The sequence below is a fragment of the Halichoerus grypus genome, chromosome 13, assembly GCF_964656455.1.
Source record: "Halichoerus grypus chromosome 13, mHalGry1.hap1.1, whole genome shotgun sequence".
Lineage (NCBI taxonomy): Eukaryota > Metazoa > Chordata > Mammalia > Carnivora > Phocidae > Halichoerus > Halichoerus grypus.
The window spans coordinates 20257818-20276280 of record NC_135724.1 but is presented as its reverse complement, the minus strand read 5'-3'; the positions used below and the strand labels follow the sequence as shown (position 1 = coordinate 20276280).

The 18463-nt window shown below is 38.3% G+C and overlaps 1 long non-coding RNA gene across 2 annotated transcripts in view; it reads right to left on the bottom strand.

Moving 5' to 3' along the window:
• Positions 1 to 16841: 16841 nt before the first annotated feature.
• The window catches only part of LOC118533007 (uncharacterized), a 34803-nt gene continuing 33181 nt past the window's right edge, over positions 16842 to 18463 (bottom strand). For both annotated transcript variants that reach the window (XR_013443148.1, XR_004915999.2), the window contains one exon: positions 16842 to 17048. This is a non-coding gene — a long non-coding RNA (uncharacterized LOC118533007). The remainder of the gene's footprint in view (positions 17049 to 18463) is intronic.

The following is an 18463-nucleotide window of genomic DNA, read 5'->3' as shown; positions in this document are numbered from 1 at the left end:
ATAAAAATTATAAATTTATAAAAATTTGCACTAAGCTCTATGTTAGTCCTGTAAACATTTGCAGCTCTTTAACTGTTCCAATTTTGTGTAGAGACTCCACCTGCACTAAAAGCCAGGGCAACATAACACAGTAAAAATGATTACTTGGGCTGCAAGATTACTCCAAAGCTGAGCCTAGATCATAGGTTCTCCACCCTAAGTGTAGACACCACCCACCATTTTTCTTCTTTGAAAGGACTGATTCCATCAGGGCCAGAAAATTCTGGAAAACTGGCCTGGTGAGTGAATTTTACTTTGTACACAAAGTGCTTTAAAATATTTCAGTTCATCAGCCACAGGCAAACTGGATAATAACTAAGGCCTCAGCCCTTGGCCAAATAAGCAAGGTTGTTATTAAAGGTAAGTCCAACATTGCTCAGATCTATCTAGTGAATAACATGGAGTTTGTTTAGTTTTATTCAATAAAACATATGGCATGTTTTATTTCTTTGATGTAACAGAAAAATCTAACTTTGCACACTCTTTACTACCAGGAGTATTCCATCTTGTCTACATTTAATAACAATCATACTTATTTTTTGTGTTGTTCATGATTATTCTCAATGGACCAATAAGCACATACAATTCTAATCGGACAGTTTTATGGAACACATGAGTTGATGGGCCAGCAGTTCTTATAGCTATTTAGTAATGGGTTATTAAATCAACATAACCCAAGACACCTAGTTTAGCAAGAGTAGGAGTAAAAACACGGCTGCTGCTACTACCACTACTGCCGCCGACCGCCAACACTTACAGAGTGCGCACGGACGTTGCTCTAACCCTCTTCCAGGTATTTGCTCATTAACCCTCACAGCAAATCTACAGTGGGTAGTTTCAGTTTTTGCTTTTGGAAGATGAGCAAGGAGTGGCAGAGATGCCCTTGACTCACAACTAGAAAGAAACATTATCATTCTATGAGACAAAGATCCCCAGACAATCCTACGTGGTTTATGAGATGCAACAAAACTCTTGGCCCAGTTCCACGATTCCTGAGCTTCTTCCTCTCCCATTTTCGTCTCATCTTGTTCTTTCCCCTTTTAAAACACCTATTCCCCCCCAATCTTTCCCACCGAGCTCAACCCATTTTTAATCCTTATTGCCCCCTTTCTCAACAATATTTTGCAATTGTTATGCCTCCCTGTTATATTAGCATTTGAGCTTCCTAAGAGTAGAGACATTTTTGTTGTTGTTGGGAACTGCTTTTACATGGTTGTGTGTCCAAGAGGAAGCAAGCAGAAACATATCACAAACTGACAAATGATTTGTCTTCTGTCTCTTTGTCGTGGGCATGCAAGTTCCATTGCATAGATGGAAGGAGTCTGTTTGTATGAGAATCTTTCATTAGTAGAGTGTAGATTAGTATACACTATATTAATATCCATAATAATAAACCATACACTACATTCATTAGTAGAGTGTAGATTAGTATACACTATATTAATATCCATAATAATAAACCATAGTTTAGTATAACAACATACTATATACAGTGGAGTGGAAAGTACACTGGCCTTAAGACTGGAAGGTTTGAGCTCCAGTGCTCGCTATTAATGTCATTATGGGATGATGATGATGATAATAATAACTTCACCTCTTTTTGCTTTAATATTTTCATTTCCAAAATGACCTAAAAGGTTGTACCTGATAAACTGCAAGAATTTTTTGGCTCTAAAATTCTATTCCTTATAGGGATAGAGACTTCCTAATATATGCTCCACCTACAGCAGCTTGCAACATGAGGGTATTTAATACATGCAAGTAATATGGTAGAGAAGATGGGATGACATACATTCCTGATCTGGAACACTGGTAACTTTTTTATAGTGCAATATATAATAATCTGTCTAGATTTTTTTTGGTCTTCAGAATATAATAAGAAAACATTCCTTTTAAAAGTTTTGTTATGGTTTATCCCTTTTAAAATTGATACTCTTGATTATGTTTGATAGAAGAATTTAATTTTAGAAATTCAACACCATGGCTTCCTATTCACTTATGCTTTATTTCTATAGCCAATCACATGTTCAGGCTCACAGCGCTGCATTCTGGCATCGACCTTCAAATGACACAACTGGTCATGTCTCTTCCAACTTAACTGGGGTCTCTGTGAGCCCAGGAGTCCTTGCACACTCAAGATACCCACACACAGAATTATCCAGGTAATGTTTGATATAGCAGTGTTTACCCAGGTTGGAATGTGTTCTCTACAGGGACATATTCGTTCTCTTCTTTCTCAGGAAATATATTTAATCATTTAATTCACCCATATTCGTGTTAAGCATCTGCTGCATTCTCAGTATCATTCAATCACCGTGAGGCAATTCATAAGAAGGAGAATATTTGATAATCTCTGTTTTCGAGGAGCTGATGTTCTAGTCGGGGGCTTAAATATTTGCACAGATAGAAAATATATATAAAAAAGGAATAAATGTAAAGTATAAATGTAGGTGGGGAGAGGCAGAGGAGCAAATATGCTGGCAATGTAGGATTTAATACACAAATTAGACTGTGATGGGAGAATGTGTCATATTCAAAGTTGCAAGAGTCCTACTCAATTGGTGATCACCTTATTTTCTTCTACTGTTTTAGCCTCTGGACCTGTATGTTGCATGTTTTATAGGTTTCTTCTATCTGACCTCTGACACATATGACCTTGACATAGAAACCTGGCTCTGTTCTCCAGATTTCTTCTACTAGCTTTGGAGACTAGACCCAGCTCTCTTTGGTTCCTGACCTTATCCATTGGCTGAATTCACCTTACCCCAAGGCTGTATCTCTCATCTTCAGCCCTATTATAGAAATTTGACCTTGACTATAAATTACTTATTCCACTTGGAAGTTTGATTGGGTTTCCCTGACTCTGCAATTCCTACCCTCTGTTGCTTAATTTTGCCCTAGAGGCTCTGTAGAGAGTCTGACCCTTGTTTCTTGATTCTGGATAAAAATATAAACTCTTTATATTGTTGCTGAGACAATGTGAAAGAATGAATGAGCTCAATAGGGTGGAGTTAGAAAATGTTCCTTCTTGTTTGCAGAGGCAAACTAATTTATGTAATCATAGAATTGAGAAGCCTTAAATAACATCTAGTCTGCTAGTTCTTAACCCCAGCTGCATTTTAGAATTTTCTAAGAACTAACCAATGGTTGAGCCCCACTCACTTGGTTACTCAATGTCTATGGCTGCTTTAAGACTATAATGGCAGGTTAGAGTAATTGTGACCAAAACTGTATGGCTCACAAAGCTGAAACTATGTACTATCTGGCCCTTTACAGAAGAAGTTTGCTGACCCTAAACTTAGAGTGAAAGAGACAAGGGCCTGGGAATGTGAACAATAAAGGCTGAACATGGGTACTGAGCCTCTAAAAGAAACTGGGAAGATTGTGGTCGGGGCACGGTGAGGAGGAAACAAATGAGAATGGAATATCACAGAAGCCAAGGGAGGAGACTATTCAAAAGAGAGGAGGGATGGTCTTCAGAGGCAAATGTTACTGAGGTTTTACATATGGTGAGGACTAAAGTATGTCAGTTAGATTTGAGTGAATGAATGTCATTGGTGACTTTATTAAGAGGGATTTTGGTGGCATGGAAGAGGCAGAAGTCAGACAGGATTGGGTTGAAAGGTATGGAATGGAGATGTTGTGTTAGGCGAGTCTCAAGAAATTTCATTTTCCAGAGAAAGAGAGAGAAAGGGAAGTAGCTACAGGGGGATTTGGAATCAAAGGAAATTTTTTGGTTAAGATGGAAGAGATTTGAATGTATATAAATGTTAAAAGCAAGAAGCCGTTTAATAGGAAAGTGGTGAAGTATTTAGTCCCAGAGGAAGAATGAAAAAAAAAAAAAAAGTTGCTGAGAAGAGCAGGGATGGGGTTTGGGGGTAGGGGGAGGGTTGGGGGGGATGGGATCCAAGGACAGATTGGTAGATCTGCTTTAGGCAGGAGGATGGGATAGCTCCCCTGGGTTTGCAGATTTGGTACCTAGTGGGGCTTTGAGAGACTTTGCATTTGATGGTTTCAAATTTCCCAATGAAATGGAAAGGAGGTGAAGTCATTTGATGGTAATGAGGTGCGTCAATTTGTGTGTGAGGGTTGGTGGGTGGAGGTTATAGGTTTGAAGAGAGAGAAGATTGAGAAAGATTTACAAAATGAGAGAGTATCTTAGAGAAATATAATAGGATGATGGAGCAGTACAGAAAATCTATTCAAGAATGTTAATCATACATTTATATTGACTCTGATTTGCCCAGGTACTTGACTTTCCCTGACAGTGTAGCTGCTCAAGGGCAAGTCCAGAGAAAGCAGCCATTTATTTGCCAGCTGGAGGAATGACGAGGGAAGTGCAAGAGATTTTAGGGAATTAGTGTTATTGAAATAATGGACCATGGAACAAAAGGTGGATAAGGAGGTATGTGAGTGAAACAGGGTCTGCTGGGCCAACATTTTTTAATTATCATTAAAGATTGTATTTATTTTAGAGAGAAAAAGAAAGAGAATGCGTGCAAGAAGAGGGAGGGGCAGAGAGAGAGAAAGGGAGAAAATCCTCAAGCAGATTCCCTGCTGAGTGTGGAGCCCAGTGTGGGGTTCGATCCCAGGACTTTGAGATCATGACCTGAGCTGAAACGAAGAGTCAGACGTTTAACCAACTGTGCCACCCAGGTGCCCCTGGGCCGACGATTTAAATAAGACTAAAGAAAGGTTGCTATAGGGGGAATTGAATAAATAAGCTGGAAGGAGAAGAGATGGTGGTGAGAGCATAGGATTCTTGAGGGAGTGATTTTGGAAGTGGAACAGTTTGGAGTAATGACATCCAGCGAAGGATTAGGTGTACAATGGAGAATTTACCATTGAAGTGCTATTCTGCTTATGTGGAAAGACAATGCTCTCCCCCTCCCAATCACTGGAAACTGGAATAAAAGAAGATGAGATATTGATAGATTTTGATTTCTTCTAATGTTAGAGAAAGGGTGCAATTACTTTCACCTGGATAAAAACTTGGACTTCAAGCTTAAATTTCTTTGGCGATATAATGGGATTCTAATCATGTTACTGCACTAAGGTATAAATAACACAAAAGAGATGAAAAATCACAAGCATTTTTGTTTTTCATTACTGATATTGTCATTTACACTCTTCTTAGGTAAAAGGAAATTGCTGTAATAACTGGTCTCTGTGTAAAGTCTTTTTGGCTTGTCTCTTAGCCTCTGTGATAACAACAGCAATTGGAGTACTCATAATATGCCTGGTGAACAATAGAGGAAATGACAATTTTCCCATTACTAGCCTGCTACCCTTCAACAATGACATTCCTGGAATGACATCTACTACTTCTAAACCTGCAGTGACCACCACTTCAACTGAACCCACAACTATAACCACTTCCACAGAATCTACAACCACTGCAACATCCACTGAACCTACAACCCCAGCAGCCCCCACTGTCACTTCAACAGGACCTACAACCTCGACAGCCACCACGGTCACTACAACAGGACCTACAACCTCGACAGCCACCACCGTCACTACAACAGGACCTATAACCACAGCCAAAAACATCCCTTAAAGGAAACCCACAAATACAACAGCCACCACCATCACTGCAACTGAACATACAATCCCAAAGCTACAACCACCACTTCAAGTGAAACCACAGCTGACCCCACTTTAACAGAATCTACAACTGTTGCAACTTCAATTACAACAAATGCCATTATAACTGAATCTTAGTGGACAACCAAAACAGTTACCACATCTACCATCTCTTTGACTGAACCCACAACTCAATTTACTTCAGCTGAATCTACAACTACCACCACTTCCACTTCACCTACAACTACTGTAACTGCCACTTAGTTTAGAATAACAGTGGTCATCGCTCTCTTTCAACCATCTGTAATCTCCACCTATTCATCTAAACCAAAAATGCCACCATTCGTACTTTAATAGAGTTACCATTAGTTGTCAAAATGTTGTCTTCTGTGACAAGTTATGCTTTAGTTATGATCACTACAACTCAGCCTACAACCATCCTCCTCCGTTGGCTCTTCCCCCAAACCACAGCTGCTTCTTCTCCAGCACCTGCTGAGGCTGTATCTACTGCCATCACTTCCATTATACTCGAAGCAGCTACCATGGGGCCCCTTGAAGAACGATAACTTAGACAATGAGCAATGGAATAATTATCTGAATTTTCACTAAATCAGTACTCAGGAGTTCCAAAAGTCTTAATACTGATTTTATTTTTAAAGAGCTGAACATTTATGCTTTTGTTTCTATATTTCAAAATAATATAATTTCATATAGACAAGGTAACCCAATTTATTTAGGAAATCTTTTAAGAAAATTTATATAAAACCTTAGAGTAAAATTAGTCATTTAGATTTTAATATGTATTGGTTTCCATTCAGAACATTGCATTTTTCTGTACACAAATTACATGCATAATAAAAAAAATTTTATATGTGGAGATTTAAACAAACATGTAGAGAAAATTTTAGAATTTAGAATTTTTTTCTTTATGGTGAAGTTTATGTTTCTGCAGTTTCTCTTTAGATTGTAATTACCTTTTAAAAACCATATTTAATTTGCATTAATATTAGTGAAAGTGCATTTGAATCTCTATTTTAAAATTAATTTTGCAAAAATCTTATAAGTCAATCAAAGAGATATCTTAAGTCCCAACTATGTACTAAAGTATGGAAGATACAGAAGAAGAAAGTAACAATGCAGATAAGTAGTAAATTCATTAATTTATACTGTGTTACTATTGATTTCCTAATAATTCTAGCAGGTTTAAATTATAATTGCTGATATCCCAGACTTACTCAATCAGGATCTTTAGATTGCAACTAGTAATCTATTACTTAAAAAACTTCACAGGTGTTTGTAGTGTCCAGGCAGGTTTGAGAATCAGTGGGTTCAAAGGTCATAGTTTAAGAATGACATTAGTTAGTGTGATATATATTTTAATTTAAAATATTAAAAATCAGAATCATGTTCAAGGCATGAAAAAAAAAGAATTATAGACCTAGTTATGTGCAAAAAATCTTAGTCAATTATATATATGATCAAGAGGGGAATGTTTTATTTACTACATTATATAAAAATATTTTCAAGAAAAAGTTATATTAAACCTTGTGGGCAAACTAAAGTATTTAAAATTTCTTAAAATTGGACTACAGTGGGGGCACCTAGGTGGCTGTCAGTTAAGCATCTGCCTTCAGCTCAGGTCATGATCTCAGGGTCCTGGGATTGAGCCCCATGTCAGGCTCCCTGCTCAGCAGGGAGTCTGCTTCTCCCTCTCCCTCTGCCCCTGCCCCCGCCACTCATGCTCTCTCTCAAATAAATAAATAAAATCTTAAAAAAAAAAACTGGACCAAAGTGAATACTCATTGTTAATTCTTAATAGCTGTTATTTTTATTATAGGTGCTTAGAAGTAATGACATTTTAGTAAATACATTAATTTAGATTTTTAATAATACATATTGGCCTTTCCTCCCCTTCTTGTTGTTTTATGAGATCTTTAAATCTTTTACGAGATGTTTAAGACATCACTGATTAGACCATTCAGTTTCTGATTTGGAGTTATCATTTTATGATTCTTTCACAGGTCTGCTAGTCGTCAGAATGATAAATGATCCAAAGTTTAGCCATACTTGTAAATAGATACATGTACAGCTTATTTGATAAAGAATGGTAACATTTCAGGGCGCCTGGGTGGCTCAGTCGTTAAGCGTCTGCCTTCGGCTCAGGTCATGATCCCAGGGTCCTGGGATCGAGCCCCACATCGGGCTCCCTGCTCAACGGGAAGCCCGCTTGGCTCCCTCTCCCACTCCCCCTGCTTGTGTTCCCTCTCTCTCTGTCAAATAAATAAAATCTTAAAAAAAAAAAAAAAGAATGGTAACATTTCTTTGGGCTGCAACATAATTGGTCCATAAGAAATACACATTGAGTAAAGAAATAAATGGTAGCTGGCTTGTGCTATACAAGAACCATGAAAATAAACCCTCTGTATTACTTATTATTACATCCCTCTAACATTTGAGTAGACCCCAATAGATATTTATTTCAAATTTCAAATATTTATATTTGGTTTAGCTCTTAAATGTGAGTATTAAAACATTTTAGCCCATTTTTATTTGGACTGGATCATTCTAATTCTTTTAATCTTTTTTTTCCTGCAAGACATACTTTCTGCTTTTTAATACTATGCTTGATTATTTTCTGAATGCTCATGGTTTCCATAAATTTGGAGTTCATGCGTTCTTATAGTACTACTGACCTCAGGTCTCTGTTGATATCTGGCTGGTGGTAGAGCTGGGGGAAATAGCAGTAATCACTAATAAACTACTATATACCAGGCAAAGATTATAAAGGATTTTATTACATTCAGCTCATATTTATGTTTCCCAAATGTGATTTTTATCATATGGTCAGTTTGTAATCCACCATACACCCCAGTACCTCTCCTATTCTGAGAAATATCCACAACCAAAGAATATTCTATGTTCAGCACTTCTATTTGTTTTTCTTCTCAGCATTAATATACTTAATGAACATTATTTGGAAGTTTCCTCTCTGTTTAAACTATTTGGAAATGGTCATCTTGGTTTATCATCTTAACATTCCTAGAGCCATCTAAAGGGAAGGGTGCAGCAGGGTCACAGGACTATGCAAACAGGAGGAACATCACTTTTATTCAGTTATAAGTCACGGATCATTTACAAGATTGAATCCCACTTACCAGTCTTTATGCAGGTAAATCAATGGTGTAGTCTTTATGCAGGTAAATCAAATGACAAAATATTCACTATCCAAACTGTGTGACACAACTTTTTGGGAAGAATGAGAAGTGACCTCAGGTGCAATTTGGGGAGAGCAGAAAACATGCTGATTCTACATTAATTGCCCATGGAATGCATCTCCTCCCTGTGACCTAAGGGACCGGATCTGGTGCGTCTACTGACATCTCAAATAAACTGCGCATGAGTAACAATTCACGGGTGCCTCGGCTGAGGTCTGTGCTCTCTCCACCACAGTTGGGCTCAGCTCTGTGCTAGAGAGGAGGAAGATAGGGACTCTGACCTCTACTAGGGCTAATTCCCTAGTAGAGGATTTAATACATATAGGTGCAAAATACTATGAACTCAATTAGGAGCTCAATTAGGAGCTCTTCTGAACCTACTTCATAATAACAAGGTTTGGAGTGAAGTTTTTCTGGTTTGTATTTTTGCCGTTTTTCTTGCCTTTGAACTCAATTAGGAGCTCTTTGAACTCAATTAGGAGCTCTTCTGAACCTACTTCATAATAACAGGGTTTGGAGTGAAGTTTTTCTGGTTTGTATTTTTGCCGTTTTTCTTGCCTTTGAACTCAATTAGGAGCTCTTTGAACTCAATTAGGAGCTCTTCTGAACCTACTTCATAATAACAGGGTTTGGAGTGAAGTTTTTCTGGTTTGTATTTTTGCCATTTTTCCTGCATTGATTCTATCATTTGTTCATCTCAGTTTATTCATTCAACAAATATTTATTCAGTACCTACTACATGTCAGGTTCTGGAAATATAGCAGTAAATAAGAATGAGGTTTCAGCTATCAGAGTTTACCTTCTAATAGGAGAAATAAGCAATAAATGTGCAAATGCATAAACAAGATAATTTCCAGTAGCTAATAAATGCCATAGGGTCATGAAAAATAGCAAGTAATGGGAGTGAAAGTGGGATACTTTATATGAAATTTTTGTAACCTCAACACTATTGACATTTTGGGTCATATTCTTGTTCTGTGCAATGTAGCATGTTTAGAAGCAACTCTGCCTACTCCCGACTAGACGCCAGTACCACCTACCCCCCTGTCCCATTTTGGGACAACCAGAAACGTCTCCAGACATTACCAAATGTCCCCTGTGGGGAGGAGGCAAAATTATCCACTGCTTAAGATGCAGTAGTTCTGGAGATGACATCTGGGTGAGATGTCCCAATACTGGGTCCCCAAAGCATCTTTGCTGCAGCCCTGAAAGGGGTATGATGGCCCACTGTGGACCTTTGGTTTCTACGAGGGTCTGGAGTTAGAGCTGTCTCTGCAGCAGAGTACTAAGGTGTGTTTGCTGAGCAAAGGTGTGGGAGCTTCCTCCTCCAATTTCCCACTGCAGACCCAGCTGCAGGCTCAAGGTGCTCTCTGGCCTCTATTCTGATCTTCTGTTCTCACATCCTGTTTTTCCCACAATCCTCTTACTGGGCCGGGAACCTCGCCCTGTTTTTGTTTTTGCTTTGTCTGCATCTCTAGTGATGGGAGTCTCCTCTCTGAACCTCAGCTCCCCTGACTATGACCCTGCTACCCTTGGCCATGTGCTACGAGGACTGGCTGCTGGCTGACCATTTCTGCCTGCAGTCCTGATCACCTGCTCCGCACACCTGCTGGGAGGACTGCCTTTCTGGTCTGGCAGCTCTAGGACTGATGATTTGGCCGTCTTGTCCCAAGATGCCAGAGGCCGCTTGGAGACTGAGACTTGCCTCCTTCCAGGGGCCTGTGCTCTCATTCACAACTCTCGGCAATTCCTTCTCTGTAGGGCAGGTCTCGTTCCTGGCCTGAGAGCCTTTGTGAAATGTTCTCCCACTCTTCACCTGCTGAAACTTTATTCGCCTTTCTTACTCTCTACATTTATTTCCTTGTCTCTTGCTTCCTCATCTCAGCATACAATTCTTTGAAACTTTGTAGTACATTTTTCCCCTCCTAACAGATTACAGGAAATTTGAAACCTTTTTGTGAATCATCACAGACAATACTTCCAATGATTTTAGCTACCTGCCAGGCAGCATTTCGGAATACAACTGCTTTCAGACAGATGAAGCAGTACTTCCCAGATAAATGCTGTCTACATACTGAACGTTAAAAAACTGTGGCCAAACCCTCTCTACTTGACTTCATTTCAAGACCACACCTGGTGGACTCTGATCTTTATTTTTAGCTTCAATTCTCCTGGATGCTGCTGTATTTCTTTTTTTCTTTAGTTGCTTTGGCATAGTTTTCTTGTTTTCTCGTTTGGGTTAGTGTTTCTGGCCACAGTCTTTGATTTTCTTGGAGTATTCCTCTTTATTTCCCTTTGAGATTTGGATTGACTTCTAGCCCTCTTAATCTTGGCCCACAAATTGAATCTCCTTGCCATTTATTAATTTAAGATGACTTCTGGGGCGCCTGAGTGGCTCAGTCAGTTAAGTGTCTGCCTTCAGTTCAGGTCATGATCTCAGGGTCCTGGGATCGCCCTGCTTCAGGCTCCCTGCTCTGCTAGGAGTCTGCTTCTCCTTTTGCTTCTGTCCCTCCCCCCGCTTGTGCTCTCTCTCTCTCAAATAAATAAAATCTTTAAAAAAAAATTTAAGATGATGTCTCAGCCATTGGACTGAGAAGAGATAGAATGCCATTAGAACTTAACAATCTAGGATTGTTTTGATCAGCATTTCTGTTCCCTCTGTAGTATAAAATGTGGGGCCACTTGCAGCAAAATGAAGATATAAGACCATTTATTTAGAATTGTCATTGCTTGAGTCACAGCAGTCTTATCTATATCAGGACAAAAGGTTGCTCAGCAGCTACTATGAATTTCTTTCTCAAAGCCAATATTAAAGGTCTACTTCTAGAAAAATTGATGTTGAAAACAGTTTCAAGTAAAGATAAGAACAGTCACTTCCTGGGCCATTGCCAAGGCTGGCTGAAATTCAGATGCTCTGAAACAGCTCAATGCAGCCAAGAGATCCTTTTCAAAATGCTCAGATTTCATCCCAGTAAAAAATATAACAACTCTTAACACAATTTTTAAGATCTATTTTCAGCAATTCAGCATTGTGCTAGGATTAAGTCACTTTAAGAGAAACAAGGAAGGCCCTTCTAACTCTGATTTTAATTTTGAGGAATCTAGGTTTTTGAATAGTTCACCTGTTTGAGCAATAAATAAGAATACTTGGGCTCAGCTCTGAGCTACTAGGAGCTAGAGCCCCATATGCCTTGTAGAAAAGCTTCCTCTTTTGCTGTCCTCATTTTCTTTGAGATACCAAAAAAATTCCTCCAAGGAATGATTTGTCCTCTGATAGCTACGATTCCTTGGAATTTGAGGGATAATCATAACCTTGGGAGTAAGCAGAGGTATGCTCTTTCCCCTGAAGAGAAACATACATAGGCTTAATTATACTCTCAGAAAATCACCCAGGTCTCTTCAATTACATGTACAAATGATGTTAACAAATAATATAAACAAGCAGAATAATAATTCAGGAATAAAAAAATCTTCAACATGAATAATTTAAAAATAAAATAACAAATGCCTTTTTTTAAAAAATGGCTTTGGGAATCAAATACATAGTGATGTGCATGAAGTGACATAGGCAATCTTATACTACGTGGATGGCACTATTAATCGGTCCAAATGTATTGAGGGAAAAAACCTGACAATATGTGTTGAAAACTTTAAAATGTTATTTCCTTTGTCAGAATAAGTCTCATTGGAATCTATGCTAAAGAAATACCTGAAATACAGAAAAGTAAGTACTTTATCATCCAGATCACTTTTGTAGTTTGCTTACAAATGCGAAATATTGGAAAACAAATATCCAGAAGCAGAGGGATTACATGATGAAAGGCAACATAGTCATGATATTTCCAAACATCTTGAAAATGTAGTAAAGAAGCAGATTATAAAATACACAGTGCAATTTCAAGATTAAAAAAAAGACAGGAATATACTAAAAGATGGTTCAAATAGTGAAGCGTCAGGCAATTTTGGGGGATTGATTATACCTTCCTGTATTTTCCACATCTTCTGTTATATTCTTTTTTTTTTTTTTTTAAGATTTTATTTATTTATTTGACAGAGACAGAGATAGCGAGAGCAGGAACACAAGCAGCGGGAGTGGGAGAGGGAGAAGCAGGCTTCCCGCTGAGCAGGGAGCCTGATGTGGGACTTGATCCCAGGACCCTGGGATCATGACCTGAGCTGAAGGCAGACCCTTAACGACTGAGACACCCAGGCGTCCTGCATCTTCTGTTATATTCTTATCAGAAAAACAATTTCGGAAAAAAAATGTTATTAAAAAAAACTGGATTATCTTTTTCAGCAAATACAGATCCCCTATCTAATGTATTTTCTTCTCTTTTGAAAATAGCTTTATGAATTTTGTAAATGGCACCACCGGGAGCACTTCGGGCAGAGACTTCTGCCTGGGGCAGCGATGAGGAAAGGCAGTCCTGAGTGGAGTGGTTTGGGCTGCTCACCCGTCCATGTGGTGAAGTGAGTCCGGGAGCAGATGACAGAGAAGCAGGGTATGTGAGGAACAGAGAGCTAACTGCATCCCTTCTTCGCCGAGAAGCTCTTCCGTGGTGCTGACTCTTTGTTCTTTGAGGTAGGGTGGACACTTAATTTATCATTTCATTCTGAAATGGGGACTGCTTCTGAACATGATTTCCCATTGCCCTGAATCTTCCCCACGTTGTCATGCCCTTGTGAATAGTACTATGGAGGCTGGGCTGGAATAACATCTAGCCCAGCTCTTACTGGTGCCTAATATCCAACGATAGATAAATGAACCAGTTAAGTGAATGAAAGGCAAAAGAAATCCCAGGGCTCCCATTTTAAGTGAGGCTGATTTTAAACAGGTGCACTGGTTCGAATCTTGTGATCCCTGTCACCTTGAGCAACTGTTTTAATCTTGGGAAGAGTGAAAACTTGTATTGAAACAAGTTCTATGAAAGTGACATTAAAATCGCCAATGAGTCATTAAAGTGTGTAGAAGGAACATGATTCATGCAATAGAGATTTCGTGAGTCCCTAATAAACACTGGTGGGCAATTTGAGGGTAGAAGGACATTTAATAAGCACCTATTATGGAACAGGTACTTTACATTTCAGATGATTCTCAGGACAATTCAATGGGCTAAGTGTTAATATCCTTATTTTATAAAGGAGAAAATTATGATTCAGAGTAGTTAAGTTGCCTGAAACACCAGGGTCCTAAGGTGTAAGAAGCTGAAAAGCGCATCACTTTTACCCTAACTTGAAAAAGCTGAATAATCTACAAAGTCATAACATTTTTTAACCCACCAGAGAATTGACCTCACAGGGCAGTCAGTCTACTAGCCTAAAATTCAAGTAAAGACAGATGCCTCCGAAGAAAGATGGGACCCAAGTACTGGCTCGCTTGTGACAGAAAACAAGAACAAGCTTTTGTAAATACATATACTTATTTCATGTTTATACAAGCTTAGAATCCTCAATAAGCTGGTTAGATGCACTAGTGAGTATTTTCAGCTATTAGGATAATGTAGGTCCATCACAAAAGCTATACTTTGAAAATCCTATTAGCTGAAATTTTAGATGTTGGATTGACCCAACATTGATTTTATCTCTTTACTCTTTCTCAAAATTGGTCCTTTGTCTCAGTTTCCAGTCTGGGTTCTCTCTCTTCTTGCCTTTCAACTTACACTCCCTGCTTTAGCTAGAGGAAGCTTTCAAAAATACAAACTCTATTTTTACTCTCATAATTAAACGAATCCTGTGGTTTCAAATAGGCTTCAGGATAAAATCTAGTTCCCCATATGACATCTACCTTCTTCTTTCTTTCCAACCTGCCCCTAATGAACTCCTCAAAGTTCTACCAGTCTCTTCATAGGCTGTTGGCTCTGCCTAGAGCACTCTTCTTTCTTCACCTGAATTACTTCTTACCATTTTTTTTTTTAAAGATTTTATTTATTTATTTGACAGAGAGAGAGAGAGTGAGAGCAGGAACACAAGCAGGGGGAGTGCAAGAGGGAGAGGGAGAAGCAGGCTTCCCGCCGAGCAGGGAGCCCGATGCGGGGCTCGATCCCAGGATCCTGGGATCATGACCTGAGCCGAAGGCAGACGCTTAACGACTGAGCCACCCAGGCGCCCCTCTTCTTACCATTTTTTAAAGCTCAGCTTAGCTGCTAAACCCTACAGAATGACTTCCCTAATATTAGCAGTGGGGTTATGTGGTTTGGCGCATTCCTTCGAGTGCCCCAAACCAAAGCTGTTTTCAACTATGCTATGTTGAATCCGTCTTTACCAATGGATAGCAGAGTGCTTAGCAAACACCTTTTCTGAAGTGGAGTTTTTTTCGTTTTCTCCAAGCCTACGTCATCAAGGCAGTTTCTCTGATCTCCTGCACTGTCCTCAATCTTTCTTACGAGCACCCAGTGTCAATCCATGGAGAAGATCCTGTTAGTGGCTACAAACTCACCTTCTGCCTCTGGCTCCCACTCTTTCTGTATTCTTACATTATCCCACACTTGGCCTTTAGCAATTTATAAAAATTTTATTTGAATTCTTACCTGCTTACAAGGTGACCCCATTTTGCTCTTGTGTTCTGCCATATGTTTTCTTGTTACTAATTAGTGCCATTTCTTTTCATCTTAAAGAAGTCCCTTTAACATTTCTTGCAAGGTTTATTTAGTAATTATGAACTCCCTAAGCTTTTGCTTGTCTAGAAAACTCTTTATGTCTCCTTCAATTCTGAATGATAACCTTGCTGAGTAGAGTATTTTGGGTTGGGAGTTTTTTCCTTTCAGCACTTTGAATATGTCCTGCCACTTTCTTCTGGTCTACAAAGTTTCTGCTGAGAAATCTGCTGATAGCTTATTGGGTTTCCTTTGCATGAAGTAATTTGGTTTTCTCTCGCTACTTTTAAGATTCTCTCTTTACATTTAACTTTCAACATTTTAATTATAATGTGTCTTGGTGTGGCTCTTTGAGTTCATCTTATTTGGAATTCTCTGGGCTTCCTAGACCTGGATGTCTGTTTCTTTCCCTACATTAGGGAACTTTTCAGCCATTATTTCTTTAAACCAATTTTCTGCCCCTTATTCTCTCTCTTCTCCTTCTGGGACCCTTATAATGGGAACATTTTCTGCTTGATGTTGTCCCATAGGTCCCTTAACTTATTTTCATTTTTAAAAATTCTTTTTTCTTTTTACTGCTCTGTCTGGGTGAGTTCCATTGCATTGTCTTTCAGCTCACTGATCTGTTTTCCTGCTTCATCCAGTCTGCTGTTGAACCCCTCTAGTGTATTTTCAGTTCAGTTATTATATTCTTCAGCTCTGTGACTTCTGTTTGATGCTTTCTTATATTTCCCGTTTCTTTGTTGAAGTTCTCACATGTTTATCCATTCTTCTCCTGAGTTCGGTGAGCACTTTTGTGACCATTACTTTGAACTCCTTATCAGGTAGGTTATTTACTCCATATCATTAAGGCCTTTTTTCTGGGGTTTTGTCTTATTCTTTCCTTTGGAACACATTTTTCTGTTTCCTCATCTTGCTGGACTCTCTGTGTTTGTTTCTGTGTATTAGACCAAACAGCTACCTTTCTCAGTCTTGAGTGGCCTTGTGTAGGTAATGAATCTTCTCATTTGATCTCGCCCTAGCTCTTAGTTGTCTTTCAAACTCTTGTGATTGTCTAAACCTCCTGATTTATTCTTGATAGGTCTTGTTGTTCAGGTGACTGATTATCCTTTAGTAATGAACCAAAGTTTTTTAACTAAGTCACCTCTGGTGAAAAGTGTTATGGAACAAACCGTTAAGCAAGATGAATGTAAAATGCCAAATTGTCAAGTTAAAAGAGAACTCTTCATTTGTTCAATTATTATAAATATGAACTAGAAAGTGAAATAATCAGGGAATAAGGTCACGATAATAGATTCTTTATTAGCTCACCAGGCAAGGTTTAGTGGAAAATGTGGGTCTTGAGCAGGATTTTAAATTCAAAGAAGAACTTGGATTTTCTGGACAGACAAAGAGATAAACACTAATATAACTTGCTTAGTGGAATTTATTTATAATATACATAGTCCAACTTGCCAAGGCAGCCTAGTTCCAATTAGGAAGAGGATCCTCCTGCTCCATCTTTCTACTTCATTTTGGAGGAGTTGCTTCTCAATTCATTCTGATCATTTTTCTTTTCCAGCTTGGTTCCTTGTTTATAACTTCTCCAAGAAATGAGGACTTCTGACTTAGTGAACTTTTAAAACAAAACCAAAGGACAGAAATTGTGAATGATGAATTGGGTTGTCAGCAGACCTTTATTTTGTAACAACTCTGCAAATATGTTCAAAGAGGGAATGGGGCTAGATGATTTCTTTGGTCCCTTAAGTTTTATGTTTCAGGTAAAGAAAATAGTTGAGAAAATAAATTGACAATAGGCTAGAGGCATAGTTTTAAGTAGGAGATTGATAGGTTAGCTGGAAGTTTGCCTTTTTTTTTTTTCCCCAATAGGAGATAATTGACACCATTACCCAGCAATATTTTGGAGTTGAGAAAAAAATCTAGAACTTAAAGTGGTTTGGGCAGTTGCCAATAGTTTCTGAATAATTATACAAGGGGATTTAGAATTTTGCCACAACATATGGTCTATTTGGGGGGGGAATTTTTTTAGGGGGGTAGGGGCAGAGGGAGACAAAGAGAATCTTAAGCAGGCTCCATGTCCAGCATGGAGCTCAACATGGGGCTTGATCTCACCACCCTGAGATCATGACCTTAGCCAAAATCAAGAACTGGATGCTTAACTGACTAAGCCACCCAGGAACCCCAATACAATATGTTGATGGAAGAAATTTTATGCTGGATTTCATGGTAATTTTCTTGCTAGGAAGTCTCAAAAAAAAGTATTTATATTTTTTTGGTGAAATGGTAGCATGGTTAATACTGTTTTACAGAATATAAATGCTTCAAATATTCTATCCTAAAAGGTATAGCACACATATGAAATCATAATTATTAAATTGAATCCATGCCTGGGTAGATGTATCATAGTTAACTTAGTGTTAATTAAGTCCAGTATTTCCTGAAATCTGTAACTATAAAAGATATTGAACAAAATGACAAATATTTCTAGAGCTGAGATTGTGAAATTGGTTGCTATAGAACCAATGGAAACAATGGAATGCAAACAAAATACAAAACCTACTTACAGATGTTGAACAACTTCAAATCCAAACAGTGAATAATGGAAATAATACCTCTAAGTCTTCTTTTTAACTTATACTTGATCTATCCACCTGTCATGAAATATCTAGCTTTCTATTGGTAAGTCAATATATTTTGCAACAGTTTTTATTTCACTTACATTAAGACAAGCAAAATTTCATAGGAAAGGAAATTTCTAATATATAAATGTCTTGTTGTATAATTAAATGGTAATCATTTAGATATATGATTAAACAGCTTTTATATTTCCACCATTTGAAAGACCAATTTCTGACCATACAGATTCAATGTTACATTTCCACATTATTAACTATGGAGGCATACCAGGGTAAAAGATAGAATACACGATTTCAGAGAACAATTTTTAGATGGTTCTTTAGGACTTAGCTGAGTCCTTAAATCATAGTCTCAAACTGAACATGGTTTTTGCAGCCTAAACAGAAAGCTTAT